Source organism: Vicugna pacos, chromosome 3 (genome assembly GCF_048564905.1).
Source record: "Vicugna pacos chromosome 3, VicPac4, whole genome shotgun sequence".
Lineage (NCBI taxonomy): Eukaryota > Metazoa > Chordata > Mammalia > Artiodactyla > Camelidae > Vicugna > Vicugna pacos.
In genome coordinates, this window is record NC_132989.1 from 32,597,870 (window position 1) to 32,613,038 (window position 15,169).

General features: G+C 41.1%; 1 protein-coding gene across 11 annotated transcripts in view; it reads right to left on the reverse strand.

Moving 5' to 3' along the window:
- MEGF10 (multiple EGF like domains 10) overlaps positions 1 to 15,169 on the reverse strand; it is a 366,325-nt gene that overhangs the window by 191,654 nt on the left and 159,502 nt on the right. The window contains exon 1 of one of the 11 annotated variants that reach the window (XM_006213884.4): positions 13,468 to 14,114. The exons of the other annotated variants lie outside the window; for them this stretch is intronic. The gene's annotated coding sequence lies outside the window, so the exon portion shown is untranslated. Of the gene's footprint in view, positions 1 to 13,467; positions 14,115 to 15,169 lie in introns of those variants that run through there. 11 annotated transcript variants of the gene reach the window in all.

Here is a 15,169-nt window from a genome sequence, read left to right on the forward strand (position 1 = left end):
TGCTGTAACACCTGAAACTAACACTGTAAATCGGCTACGCTTCAATTTAAAAAAAAAAAAGGAATTAAAAAAAAAGAAAAGGCTTGCATGCCTTGGTCTGCTCAGGCTGCCAAAACAAAATGCCACAGACTGGGTGATTTAAAAAATGGAATTTTATTTCTCACGGTTCTGGAAGCTAAGAAGTCTAAGATCAATGTGCTGGCCAAATTCAGTTTCAGGGCTCTCCTACTGGCTTGCAGGTGGCCCCCTTCTCACTGTGTCCTCACACGATGGAAAGAGAGTTCTGGTGTGTCTTCCTCTTCTTATAAGGGCACCCACTCTATTGGATTAGCACCCCACATTATGACCTCATTTAACCTTTGTCACCTCCTCACAAGTCCTATTTCCAAACACAGTCAGTCACATTACAGGGGTAGGGGGGTTGGACTTCAATACAATTCAGTCCATGGCCCTATGCTTGACCATTTGGAGACTGGAAGGTTAATAATACATATCATATGTGTTCAAAGAGTTCACATTCTAGAATCAATTTATGCTAAAAGTAGAAGAGCCCTCAAAGTGTATGTAGTCTCTTCCCATAAGTGTCAAGGATTGCTTCTAAACACATTCCCAGAATGTACCTCCTGATGAGGGAGTTGGCTTGTTCATCCCAATTCAGAGAAAGGGCCACAGAGGCACAGGAAGCTGAGGTGGCCTGTGGCACTTGTGATGAGATAACACAAAGAAATTAAACTCAAATTGTGCCTGTGTCTCCCTAGTAAGGTCTGGGAGAGCAACCACATTCCTTATAACTGGACTCCTAATACTGAAAGGGCAGTATCCAGTATCTCTCAGGCCAAGATGTTTGAAAAGACTTCTTAATTCACAATGTAGAAGTAACAGTATCTGGGAGCTGTTGCCCAAGCCAAGATTAGGACTGTAGTTTGTTAGAGAGAAGAAATTTGATTTTCTGAATTATGAAGGCAGAGTTTCTATGCTAATTAATCCAACAGGTTCAATATCCAAAATAGTATGGTCTGTTAAAGAGACCTCAGACCTGAGATGCAACACACCAGGATTCTGCAATAGCCTCACTGAATTAAAAACAGAAGTGACCTAGACAAATCCTTGAGTAGAAATTAACCAATACGATACAATCAAACTTACTGAGCGTTTACTGTAGTGTCCTAAGTCCTTTCCATTTATCATCTCAATTAATCCTCGTAACAGCTCTATGAGAGAGCTAATATTATCCCCACTTAATTGATAAAGAAACTGAAGTCTGAAATAACTGGCTCAAGGTCATACATTTAGTAAACAATGGAGCAAACCAGGATTCAAACCCAGGAAATCTGGTTCTAGAACCCAGACTACATTATACCACACCTGGGCCTTATCTTTTCAACTACATTTTTCCACTGGGTTTAATAGTCAATACTTGAAATGTCTACCAAAATATAAATCTAAGAGGGCAGGGATCTTGTTTATCTTAGATATTGCCCTATCCCTGGCATAGAAAGTCACATGGAACATAACAGGTGCTCAATAAATATTTATTACATAAACAAATAGCAGATTGTATTAGATTTAGTGGAACTGCTGCAATAAGTCTCTTTACTGTCTTCCCCATTTTAATTTCATTTTCTACTCCTATCATCAGTGATAACCCTTTGCTCTTCACTGCCTAGTGAATTTCAACAGCTTTCAAAGATTTTCCAACTTGGCCCCAACCTATTCCAACCTTATCACTTGATATTCCATTAGACAAACACTCCACTCTGGCCATCTCTGCCCTCCCTGCTCTGGCCCTCACCCATCCTCACCCAGCCCTGTGTTTTCCTATCAACTGGGTTACTCCCTCCCTCTTGTCTGATCACATGAAGCTCACTTATCTTTCAAAGTGCTGTCTCTTTTCATAAGCCTTCTTTGAACAACAAATCCACAGTGATCACTCCCTCTTCTAAGGTGGGCTCAACCAAAACATATCACCTGCTTCTTCATCCTTTCCTGTCTCCACAGACAGGAAATATGCTATGCGCCAGGGCCAAGCCTCATCATTTTGAGTAATCTCTCCAATGTGCAGCATAGGCTTGGCTGTTCAGACACGTCATGAACACAGATTGACCAACCAATGTAGATACATCTCATCAAATGTGAAACATCTGCTGATTTCTTTTTAACAAAGGTAAAAAATTAATGGGGGTAAAATTCACATGACATAAAATTCATCATTTAACCACACTGTGCAACCAACACCCCTATCTACTTCCAGAACATTTCATCACTCCAAAAGGAAATCCCAAACCCATAACACAATCGCTCATTCCCCAGCCCCCAGCCTCTTGCAACCATGAATCTAATTTCTAATTCCATGGATTTGCCTATGCTTGGCATTTCATATAAATGGAATCACACAATATGTAGCCTTTGTGTCTGGCTTCTTTCACTAGCATTATGTTTTCAAGGTTCATTCATGCCCTAATATTTATCATACTTCATTCCTTTTTATGTATGAAGATATGACATTTTGTTTCTTCAGTCTCCAGTCATCAGTTGGTGGACAATTGGGTTGTTTTCCCCTTTTGGTTACTGAGAATAATGCTGGTAAGAACGTTTATGCACAAGTTTTTGTTTGAACCCCTTTCTCAATTCTGCTGATATCTTTCTAGGGAAGAACAAATTCATTAACTAAGAGCCTCACTGTAATTCTGTAGTAGAGATAAATAACTTCTCCTTTACTAAAATACTATCTTCATTAAAAAAAATCATGCCCATGAGTAAATTTAACTGTTGTTATATTCCAGAATATTTTAAATTTCTTATAACTTATAATAGCTTAGAGTATATTAGAGGCTATACTTTCTAATTTCTATATTTAATTAATAGTATCTTACTTAAGCACTTGGATGACTCTTTCATAAAAAGCATAAGCAAGACATTCCTCCCCATTTTAACATTATTTGGTGTCAAATCATGATAGCTAATATTTATTGAGAGTTTACTATGTAACTACCACTAGGCTAAATGTAACACTCTTTGAAATACATGCCATTGTCATTTCACAGGTGATGAAGAGTCTTAGAGAGCTTAAGTAGCCTCCCCCAGGTCACCAGGGTTTGGAGTGGAGATGGAATACCAACCCAACTTGTCACATTTCACACAGTAAATGACAAGGCCAGCCAGGAGTAGACCCAGACTATCAAAATCTTCTCTAACTCATGAGTTTAGTCATGTTTGTGTAAATCAACTTAACCTTTAAGCCCAGTGCCCAAAGAAAGTGTACAGAAAGGGTACTCAGACCTCTCACAGATGTGCTAGAACTTTTCAAAACTAAGGACTCAAAATTTCTCTCAGAAAAACAAAACAAAACAAAACAAAACAAAACAAAACAAAACAATAGCTCCTATTTTCTCCTTTTGAGTCTACCAGCTCCATATAGTAACAGCAAGAAGCTGGGATGATCTATAGGTGCAATGACCCACAATGATGATGGCCGATGTCCTCTAAGATAGGAAAAAAAAAAAAAAAAAACACAGGCCACTCATGTGCTGGGAGCATTATTTTGCTTATAGGGCTGTTTCACCTGTACAGATATTGCTCCTGGAGCTCACTGTGGAGCTCAGGAAGCGATGGTAGAAATAAAGTGAGAGAGAGAGAGATGAGCCAAAGACCCTACACCTCATCTCACTATGTCCCAGTTAGAAAAAAATGAAAGAAAAAAAAAAGCATTTCAATATTAGACTTCAACAGAGATGTCATCTAAAGATTCTGAAAAATATCCATGACCCAGAATAGTTCTCTGATTTTTCCCAACAGAGGAAAAGAACAGGAGGAGGGTGGAGGGAAGAAGATTTGCTAGTGGGCCAACCTGCAGGGTTGCTTTGTTTTAGACTCTGAAGAGTGGGGCTCTGCTGACACTGCTGATCTCTTAGGTACTGGATTTGCTGCCTGGAAAAGGAAAGCCATCAACTGTGATGGTGCTGTTCCATTGCCTTCTGACACATAACTCTTCTGACTATGGAAGCAAGGGCAGATTAAAGGGTGTTTAAAGCTCCAGGTCCACTTAACCCCACCGAGACCCAAAGTTTGTGACTGTTAGGATTCTCAGAATTTACTGTTTTCCATCACTGCTACAGGTTTTATTTTACATTAAATATGCTGCTTTAAATTTTTTTCAAACTTTTTATTGAAGTTTAAAACATATACCAAAAATGTACACAAATCAAAATTAAACAGCTCAATACATTTTCACCAAATGAACACACCCAGAATTAAATAGAATATGAGCATCCTAGAAGCCCTCCTGGGGCAAAGCTTTAATTCTGACCCCAAACTAAGTCCCAGCAAGCATCCTATGCCTAAAAATGCATTTAGCATTAAATAAGCTACTTGGGACATAAACAACCACAATGAAAGACAACACATCACTTCCCTACTTTTTTCAACAAAAGCCGCATCTACACAGAACTTCAAGTGGAGCACGGTGCTCAACCCTCACAGCACTGCGGGGCAAGCCTCTCTAAACCACAAGAATGGAGCCAAATGAACAGGCCTAATGACAACGAACTGAAAACTAAGTAACCAACCAGGAGCGTGTTTAAGACAATTCTTCTGCCACCTACAAAGAAACAAGTCTCCTCTTCCCCTTCTTCACTTCAAAGGCACCTCTATCATTGGTAAAACCAAATATCCACTTAGTAAAGTATAAACAAAATGCACGGGGGAGGGGGAGTGGAAACATGAATAAGTAAAGCCACTTGCCTCTCTGGAATCCACTTGCTTCTCCTTCCTTAATGGATTTACAATGATAGTCTTTAATCAAGGTGCAATGATGGACTTAATTATAAGAAGCTTTAAATGACCTCCAGCAAATCATACTTTGCCTTCTCCTGGGTACAAACCTTCTTTAGCCTGATACTCCCAGTCGGGAAACCTCTTATCTCAGAGACAAAAGGATTCCTACGGCCAATGAGCACCAGCTGCCTGAACACTGTGTAAATGGGCTCTCCATAACCCATTATACCCAGGAAAGGCTTTCCCCATTCTACCTCACTCAAGGCTGTACTGTGTCTAACTTAAATTCTAAAAAAGCGACCTACAAATATTCTCAGGAACTAGGGACTAACTTTCCCTTTGAAAGAAACCCAGAGGCAAAGACTGAACGAATGACATACTTTTTCATAAAAGGAGTAATCAGGTTAAAAAACCAATCTTGTATGAAAAGTCTGTGACCTTTATGAGGCTATGACCTTCAATTTGGACGTTCTTCAGACGCAAAGGGTGTAGCCAGCTGTTGAACTTCAGATTAGATCTTTACAGGAAGTTTGCAACCCTCTCCCTCCAGGGCTAGAATTTGGAAGTCGGGGGTGAGGACTGGTATCCACATGACATCTGGGGAGTCCCCCAACCTCATAACCTCCAAATATAGGAATAACTTTCTAATGGATTTAATAGTATTTCAATCGCAAAAAAAATTCTCAATTTCTAAACTGATAACAGACTCTAGATTTGGAAGGAAATTATGAATCTATCATATACGTGGTCACCATACCTGGGAACAAAGAATCACTCTCTGAGGTCCAGACCTTAATTTAGGTGAGCTTTCAGATCAGACACTTGTCTTTGAACTTGAGGAAAAGAGGCTGAGAAATGCACCTCTGCCTATGACTGAGGAAGATCTTTTTTATTTTTAAAAATCAATAATAAAACCCTGTAAAAAGTCATTGATCATAGTAGGAAACAACTCTTCTGTGACCAAGGGTCAACCAGGAGTTCTAAAAGACTTGTGTTCCTTTAATGCCGTATCTCATGCTCCCAAACCAGCAGATTAATGATGCTTCTGCAAAATTACTTTTTTCCTTCCCAAATCCTACCTCTGACACATTGTCGCAAGTGGTTTAACTGTGAAAGGCCTTGACCTCCTTTCTTTGTCTCTCTGATTCAAGTGTGTCTGTTTCCTTGGGGCTACCAAGCTCAGTTGGATGGCTGGCCAGAGTGGAATGAGGCATCAGCCAACCCCCGAACAATGGGCCCCTTTCTCCGGCTGTCACATGAACAGTGTTGTGTTACAGTCATTGTCCCTTCAAGCAGAGACAGAGAGGCACGGGTTCTCACAGACCAGCTATTCTCTCTGACCCCTTCTGAGCAAGTCACTAAAATATCTAGAAAGAAAACAGGAGAAAAAAGCAAAGGAAAGAAGGGAAGGGAAGGGGAGAAAAAAGAAAAGAAAATTAAAGAAAAATTCATTCCTTCTGAATGGAGCAACAGAGCCCTAATAAGGATTTTTAGTGCATCCACAGGCCACCTGTGTCAGAACACCTTGTTAAAAAATGCACATCCCACATGTTACTGTAAATAAAATAAACAACAAGGTCCTACTGTGTAGCACAGGGAACTATATTCAATTTCTTATACTAAGCTATAATGGAAAAGAATCTGAAAATATATATATATATATATATATATATATATATATATATATATATATGTTTGTATGTACAACTGAATCACTTTGCCATATACCTGAAACTAACATTGTAAATCAACTACACTTCAATAAAAAATAAAATTTAAAAAAAAAGCACATTTCTGGGCCCCACTGCACACCTACTGAATCAAAATCTTTAGAGGTGAGCCAGTATCTGCTGGTGATTCTCATGCCCCTAAAGGTTGAAAACAGAGGCCGAAAGCATTTCTAAACTCACTGATGGCTCAATTTTGCACCTCTATCTGTTCAAGGGACATACCAGATGGGGGGAATACTGAAAAGGCAGATGCTTCATACCAGGGTTATTAAATCTTCCTGTGAGGGAAAATACCTGGGGAGAAGAGAGGTGAGAAAGATGAGGGCACCAACTAATGTAAGGAACGAGACGGGCGATTTTTAAAAATACTCACAGCTGTTGAGAAGATAATAGGAATTTGGAGGTAGGGTCAGCAATGAGCTAAAAAGGGGGTGTAGGAGGATAAAAGGAGGTGCTGAAGCATCTTGGCAGAGGCTGCACCTTCAAAAAAGGGTGGACGATGAGAAAGTTACAGTGGTGCGATGGACAAATGGCTTTCAACAAACAAGCATATGTAGTATTTAGTCATAAGTTTTAAGATGCAAGCTTCCTCCATAGTCCTAAGCCTTAAAAGTCAGCCACTCAGAGTCAAACATCTGGTGGTATTGTGTGAAATGAAGGAGATATGAATGAAATGATACCCATGGTTGAGTAGATGACTTCATGCTAAAAAAGACAACATAGTAGTGAGGCAAGATCATCCTTAAATTAAACTTCTTATAGGAAAATACGAATTCAGATTGAGAAGATGTGAGAAGAAACATGAGTCCTGTCTTCATCCACACCCCCAGGAAGCCCCACGGTGGTTGAAAAAAACAGCAGTTTTCTCTTTTCACATCTTCTCATGAAATGGGGGCTCCATTTTAACTTGACTCTCAATAGGGCACCCCAAACCACATCTGGTTCACATAATAGAATAACAGCAGTGTAATATAAGGGCCTCCTTCAGAACATGTAAGTGCTGTGGGAGCAGGCAGAATCCAGCCCCGGGGCAAGGCTGTCATAAAATGGCTCTCAAATGTTAACTCACTACTCTGTGGAATGATCTAGTTACTATTGCTTAAGGATGTCTTGCAAATTCCAGCAGCCACATGTTTGCTGAGCTCACTCCCCTGTCTAAAATGCCTCATCTGCTCAAAATCCCTCTCCTTCAAGGCCCCACACAGCCAGGAAACCTCTGACAAGCACACAGAGCCCTCTCTCTACAACGAGCCCTCAGAGCTCCCAGAGCTGCCCACCTGGCCCCCGCTACACCCAGCCTTACACAGTCACTTCTATTTTTTTAAATCTGCTTTTTTAATGCAAGTATCTTGATAATTCCACATAGTATTTATCTCCATGCTCTACAGACCGAATAAGTATCTGATGGAGAAAAAATAAAGCTCACACCAATTACTTTTTTAAAGATCAAAATTCTCATCTAGTCCTCAATTCCTTGTCCAGAAAAAGATAAAGTTCCCTTCTCAAAATAACGGTGGGGGTAGATATTTGAAATCTTTTGTTTTGATTATAGAATTAATCCCCTGGATCCAAAACAAAGATTTCATCTTTTCATTTTGTTTCCATGTGAAACAAATTCAGTTCATGGGGGTTGATTTTCAATTTGCCGTCAAAAATTATTTTTTAAAAAAAAGACAAACATGATTCTTTACCAGAAGGTATTAAAAAGATCCATCATAGGAATGATCATCTATGGTGAGGTTTTAGAACTGACCCAACCTGAGCTCAGCCAGCTCAACTAGGATATAATGACCAGTCACTCAGTCACCCTCTAGAATGGGGCCTCCCAAACCCCAAAGGTAAGATGTTTTTAACAGATGCGGATACCCTGCACATGTATGTATCAAGATGAGGCTTTCTACACTGAAATACTGTTTTCTTTGTCTTAGAAGCGGGGAGGGGTACAATTTATTGTGCTCTGAGTAGGAAATTGAGGTGGTTAAAATGCTTTACATAGTTTCTGTATCTAGGAGAATAAATCACTGGAAATGAAACAAGAGAGGAAATCACTAGAAACGACAATTGATAATAACAGGATATATTATCACATTCACACTTTCCAGACAGGCTAATGGCACAGAGTATGTGTCATCAAATAACAACCACACTATGACCTGTGGTTTTACAAATAAAATTGTAATCAAGGAAATTAACATTGGTTTGCATCTTATTTTTTTCCTCATAATATGAGAAATCCATTTACTAAGCACTATAATCCTCTGCAATAACTATTTTTAAAAAGAGAATGATCACAGTGAAAAATAATCTTAAATTAGGAAGAAAAGAGAGACAAGACATAAATGCAACATCCTGGGAAATTCAGAGAGAGAGAATAAACGAATAAATGAATGAATAAAGAGATTAGGAGACCAGTGAAGAGACTTACAAAAGAACAGCCAGGTGCAAGCTTAAACTAAGGCAGAAAAAGTGCATGCTGGAAACAGAATTGAAAAAGAAGACACATCAACAGAACCCAATGACTGTTGCATTAATTCTGAAAGCTAAGCTAATTTTTAAAATGAAATACTGGGTATACAGCCTAGAGAAAATGAGAGCAGAGGCAGTTCTCAACACTGCTCTGTTCAAAGTCCAAACAATCTGGATGTTTGTACCTTGTGCATTGATGCCGCTACCTTCCTGCCCTATGTCACTGGAACTCTCAAACATCAGACTATGAATGAACATTTTTTTTTTGTTTATTTTACAGTGGAGCTGCCAATGAGCTAAAAGTTCAATTTTCAAAGCGTCACTTTCTCAGTCATTACTCTGCCATATGTTCACTTGTTCAAATATTATTGCATATTTCCATTATTATGAAAATAAATGAGTGGAAAATGAAAAAAATGAAAAACTTAATCATAACTGGAACAAGTTTTTGTCTCATAAGCTTAATATGTGAGACAAAGAAGGAAGATATTGGACATGCCAAAAATGCTAAATCTTTAATCTGAATCAGACATTTATTTAACTTGAACAAGTCAACTGGTGTTCAAATGAAGAGGAAACACCAAAATTATAGAACATTTAAGAAAGAAAAAGAAAGAAGTAAACATGGAATACTGTATCTAAGTGGCAAGGTATAATTAGAAATTTATAAAATATTTGTCTCTCTAGGGCCAGCATCCCCTAAAATATGTAAGCTTTTACACAATCTTTGGGCCTATTTAAAGGAATGCAGCCTGTACTCAAGTAGGAAAAACAATATTGAACCGGTCACCATGTTTCTGATCAAATACAGAAACAAGTGTAAAGGTGTTTTATAAACTAAAAAGCACAGGGCAAACCATTACAGTGCCTTGACACTGCCATTCACAACCAAAACTATTTCAAAGTTATGAAAAATTCAGTTCTTGTATCATAGTGTTGCCATAGTGTTGAACATGTAAAATTAATTCAATGGCATTGGCTGTTTCCTCAGTCTTCTTAGGATAGTCTATCTTGTCCTTTTTCCACTCTAGATTATTAACTTTGTAGATACGTCTAGCCAAATTGTAAATTCTTGAATAGCTTCTCCACAACCGGTAACACATACAAAGTGACGATCCCAAACAGTTGGTGCACTAAGAAAATGTCACCTGCGTTGATTCATTCATTCTTCCACATTCTTTAGGCATTTATTATCTAGCTACTTTGTGTTGGCCCTTTGGATAAAGGCTTAGAATAAGGGATGATAGACTCAACAATTGGTTGGAGAAAAACTCATGTAATAAACATAGTTGATACAATATGATAAAGCTATTCACAAAGCAGAACAGGAATCACAGGACATATTACATATTTTGCAAGAGAATTAGGAAAAGCTTCAGATGGGAGGTCGTAACTGAACTGCATCTTGAAGGACAAATGGGTAGTAAGAAGTTGGTTAAACCAAAACGAGGAACAAGACCTTTCCTGCAGAGGGAACAGCATTCACAGCTGGGTGAGAGAGGAGTGAAAGAGACCATATACTTTTTTTTTTATTGAAGTAAGAGACCACATACTCTTTAAAGAACAATATCAAGGTCAGTGGGGCTAAAGGGCTGGGGAACAGGGAAGTAAGGTAACAACACAGAGAAGATGACATGAGGCCAGTCTTGTATATCATGTTAAAAAGGTTAGGCTTTATGCTATACGCCAGTGTGTCTCCAAATGTGACTGGTGGTCACCTCTACCAGATTCACTTGGGAATCTGCTCAAATGCAGATTTTTGGCCCTTACATCTGGGATGAAGCTCTGGAATCTGCATTTTCAATAAGCCGCCAGGTGACACAGATGCTTACCATTTGGGGAGCCACCTAAGATTTTTAAACATGAGAATGACAATCAGATTTATGTTTCAGAAATACACTATTAGACAATCATAAGGAAAGTAAACTTGCTGCTGCTCAAGGAGCATGTGACTGGGGCTTGAATTACGACCATCCAGGGAGCTTGTAAAACTGCAGACTTTCCACAGCACACCCAAGACTTACTGCACCTGAGTCCAAGCAGAGATGGCTAGGATTTACACTTGGTTGCACTACATGAAATCACCATTTTATGTAGGTCAAACATAGTCAGATTTTGGCAATTTCTCACAATTCAAACTAATACTCTTAACAAGGCCTGCTCCATGCTTCTGATGTACATCAAAGGCTGACAATAGTTAATGAAAATACAAGCAGAGCTAAATGCGTTTCCTTTCTCGTTAATTATCAGTGTCATTACTTACCTTGATTGACATGTAATGATCTAAGTCACATAATTTATGTACTTAAAACAAATGTTAAAAGAAAAAAATGTTCAAAAACAGCTGCCAGTTGAACTAAGGCAGCTTAATCTAAGGATGTTAGAGGCAGAAGGAGTGCCAGAGATCATCCAGCTCTTTCCCACCTCCCCACACAAGTGTACACACAATGATGCTGCTGGGAGAAGTGCCCTGCTTAGAGGTTATACTGAATGTTTTGTTCAAGTCCTCAACCATACGTGCTCTTCATTTTAACAGGTATTGAAATAATTAGGGTTAAAAAGTATTTCCAGTTTAATTTATAGAGTGCCAGTGCCACGTGAAGCCCTAAGTTTGAGGTGTGTGTGTACGTATGTGTTTGTCTGGCATGGGTCGGGAGGTTTGGCATAAAGCATAAAGCAAATAAATTTCTAAAATGAAGCCTCCGAACTTAAATAATATAGAACCTAGAACAGCCCTTGAACTGTAATAGATGCTTAATAAATATTTATTGAACAAATGATTGACCTCTAAAAAAATAGGTTAAAGGAGGTATAGCAATGTAAGGAGTTTCTAAGGCAATGTATTTTAGGGGTTGTAAACAGTGAGGGGCCAGATTTCCCACCTGCTAGCCTCTCCCAAGCATCCTTTGGTACCCAACCAGCACCCCTCCTTTGCAAGTCCCAGCCCTGCCACATGTACCATTTTTTTCCTCTGAAGGGGCCCCAGCAGAAAGCAATACCAAGACCATGACACAGCAATGTCAGATAATGCATCACGTTCTGGGTAGAAGTGAAGCACAGCTTTCAAAGCCCATTCAAATAGGAAGAATAGCTAATACTAACAACTAATAAAAGCTATATCATCATAAAATAAAAATAATAAATAACAGGCAATAATAATAAAAATAGTAGTAATAATATTAGATAATACATGTTTACTAACTGCCAGGCTTGTTAGCACTCCACACATATTAATTCCTTTAATCCTCTGAACAACCCTCTGGTGTAAGCATTGTTATTACCATTCTGATCTTACAGATGAGGAGAGAGGGGTTAATTAACACCCAGAATCACACAACTGGAAAGAGGCAGAGTTGAGTTGCCCACAAGCCGCCTAGTCTCAGAACATCTTCTCTACTGAACTCTCTGACCTCGTAGCATCACAGCAAAAAGTACCCTGCAAGCTGACCTCTTGGAGCAGTCACATTAGGAAAATGATCCAGTCCCAGTCTTTTCATCCATAAGGAACGAAGAATCTTTAGTCAGAAACACCATACACAAAGTGAGACTCTGGATATAAAGGAGAAAGGCCAGGAAAGCCAAAAGGGGAGGTCATTCTTCTCTGCCTTGGGATATAGCATGGCATCACTGCCTGGAAATTTCAGGGCTAATAAAATCTCAAACTTTGACTTTCCCCTGAAGAATCTGGGTACTCGAGTGGGGATATTTTCTAAAGAAGTATCAAATATATCTCTATATTTCATTTACTCAGTGGTTACACTCTTACTTCCAGAAAGAAAAATAAAGACGAAATATCTCTAAACCAGGGGTGAGACTCCTAATCAAAGGAATTTAAAAGACCAACAGTAGATAGACATTTCCATGGTAACTGTGGCTGGAAGAATCGCCCCTCCCAACACTCTCTGAGGGGCCAGGTATTCAAACAAGTAAGAGACCCCTTCAGTGTAAGTCACCCAGCCTGAGAGCCTGATGCCCCTGAGGGCCCCGAGGGCGCAGAAAGAGGGAGCATCCCACGTCTGACCCACCGCACCATCTGAATATCAAGTACTGGAGAAAGAGAAGTTTAGAAAACAAGTCAGGATCCCAGGGGAGGAGTAAAGCTGACCTGGAAGCAAGGGCCCCCCTTCTTTTCGTTCTCTGTCTGATCCTCCCCAAACCTCCCTACACCCAGCTATGACATGGGTCAACACAGAACCAACAAAGAGAAGGCAATACAAGGGCAGAAATTATGCAAAATAAAATGTGTAATGCAGGTGTCTGTCTCCCCATCAAAAATACTACAAGAAGTTCCTATCCAACCCCAAGTAACAAGACCAAATGGTAACACTAACAATAAACCCCTGAAATAAGCAAACAAGCCAGACTGAGCCATCTCGCCCCGCCTCATACGGCACCCAGGTATCCTGGCTAAGGAAAATGCGCCCCTCACCCTTAAGAAAATACCCAGCGAACGGCCAGGGTCCAGCGGCTGCCAGAACTGAGTTTGCCCAACTCTTACCCGAGATTCTGAGGTTCACAGCGCAACCCTTTTGCCCTGGTTTTCAAGCAACGCCAGCAGAGAAACAAAAATCTGTTCCAAACAGCGCACTTAGCCTCCAAGCAGCGTCCCAGAAGAGAGCGGCACTCGAGTCTTGGTTCAAGCTCAAACGTGGAGATGCGCGGGAAAGGACGCCGGTCTCTGCACGTTTCCAGACCCTCAGTTCTGCGTACCGGGAAAGTACTCGCTGCAAACTTGAGTAAGGTTTTCTCCGTCTGGCCCGAGATGCTGGAGGAGGAGGGGAGTAACCCGAGCCGGGCCGGGATGTGAGCAGTTGCCGCTGTTGCAGCTGCTGCCGCCGGGACAGTGACCGAGGGAGGAGGGCGTCGCTTGGCGCCGCGCGGAGCCCCTAGAGCCACCGGCAGGATCCTCCCCGCCCGACTCCTGCGCCTCGATCGCGGGTCCCCCCGTCCTAAGCGGCTTCCACCTCCCCGGAGTGATTCCGCCAAGAGTCTGGCTACCAAGTTGGCAAACCTTCGGGTCACCGCAGCATGTGAAATCAAAAGGTGGCGGAGAGAGTGCCGGTCTGCGTCCCGACCCACTCTTAGCACCCCAGTGTCAAAGTCTCCAGAGGTGTTCTAGACCCGCTATGAGGATTTGGTCGGGGGACGGGGACTGAGGACAGCACCCGAATGACCAGCTAGAGGGGATGGCACGTTCCCCGCGGTGCCAGGGAGGGAGCGCAAATGTGGGGTGGAGAAGGGATGGGGGAGCTAGCGGTACAAGAGTGCGATGCAGCAACAAAGTGGTTAGGGAGGTGGGGCGAGGGGGTGGGGGTGAGGGGGCCTGCTTTACAGAGGCGGGGAGGAGAGAGAATTCCCTCGATCCACAGGAGAATCCCTCCAGGCCCTCTAAGAGGCCCCGCGCGGAGATTTCTTGGGGAATGGCTCCCTCTGCTGTCTCGCCAGGGAGGCCCCTGGAGACCCAACCATAGAAAGTTAAACCGATGAAAAGGCTTTTCCCTCTCTGTGTGTTGGGCAGGACATGAATTCTGTCATCTACTTCTCTGCCTGATCACCTTCCTCTTTCTTACTGAAGAATTACCCTGCATGAGAACGAACCAAGAATATACAAACTTCTTATTGGTGCAAAGTGTTTCTTTCTTTCTTTCTTTCTTTTTTATGCTAAGCTGAATTCCATCCTCTCCCCGTGTCCACCCCACCCAGAAAGATTAGTGCTTCATACTCATGCCAGATGATCCTTTTCTACCAAGTTTCTGTTCTTTACATTAATATGAACTCTTCTCTTTTTACAGAGTCCTCCAACACATACACGTCCTCAGTCAGTAACAGGACCTAGCAAACTTGAATGGTGCCTGAATGGAATGAACGAATATATACATGCTTGAAGTCCCTTCCCATCCCCCTTGGTCACCCCTGAAAACAAGAGGGGAAGATTATGTTTGCTTGTTTCCCAGACTTCGTTGTCCCTTCTTTCGGTTAACTGCCTTCATTTTTCTTTAGGGGACCAACCGTGCACACTCAAGGCAGTCTGGATGAGAAGGTCAGTCAGGATGGTCCAGCTTTTCCCTGTCCAAGAGAGGGCACCTGATCTAACCTAGTCCCCTCAGACTTTCTCTGCCAGGAATCCTAACTTTGATCAGAGCAGCACAAGGAATAATAAATCGGAGCTGATTGATCCACATGACAGTGCTCAAGAGACT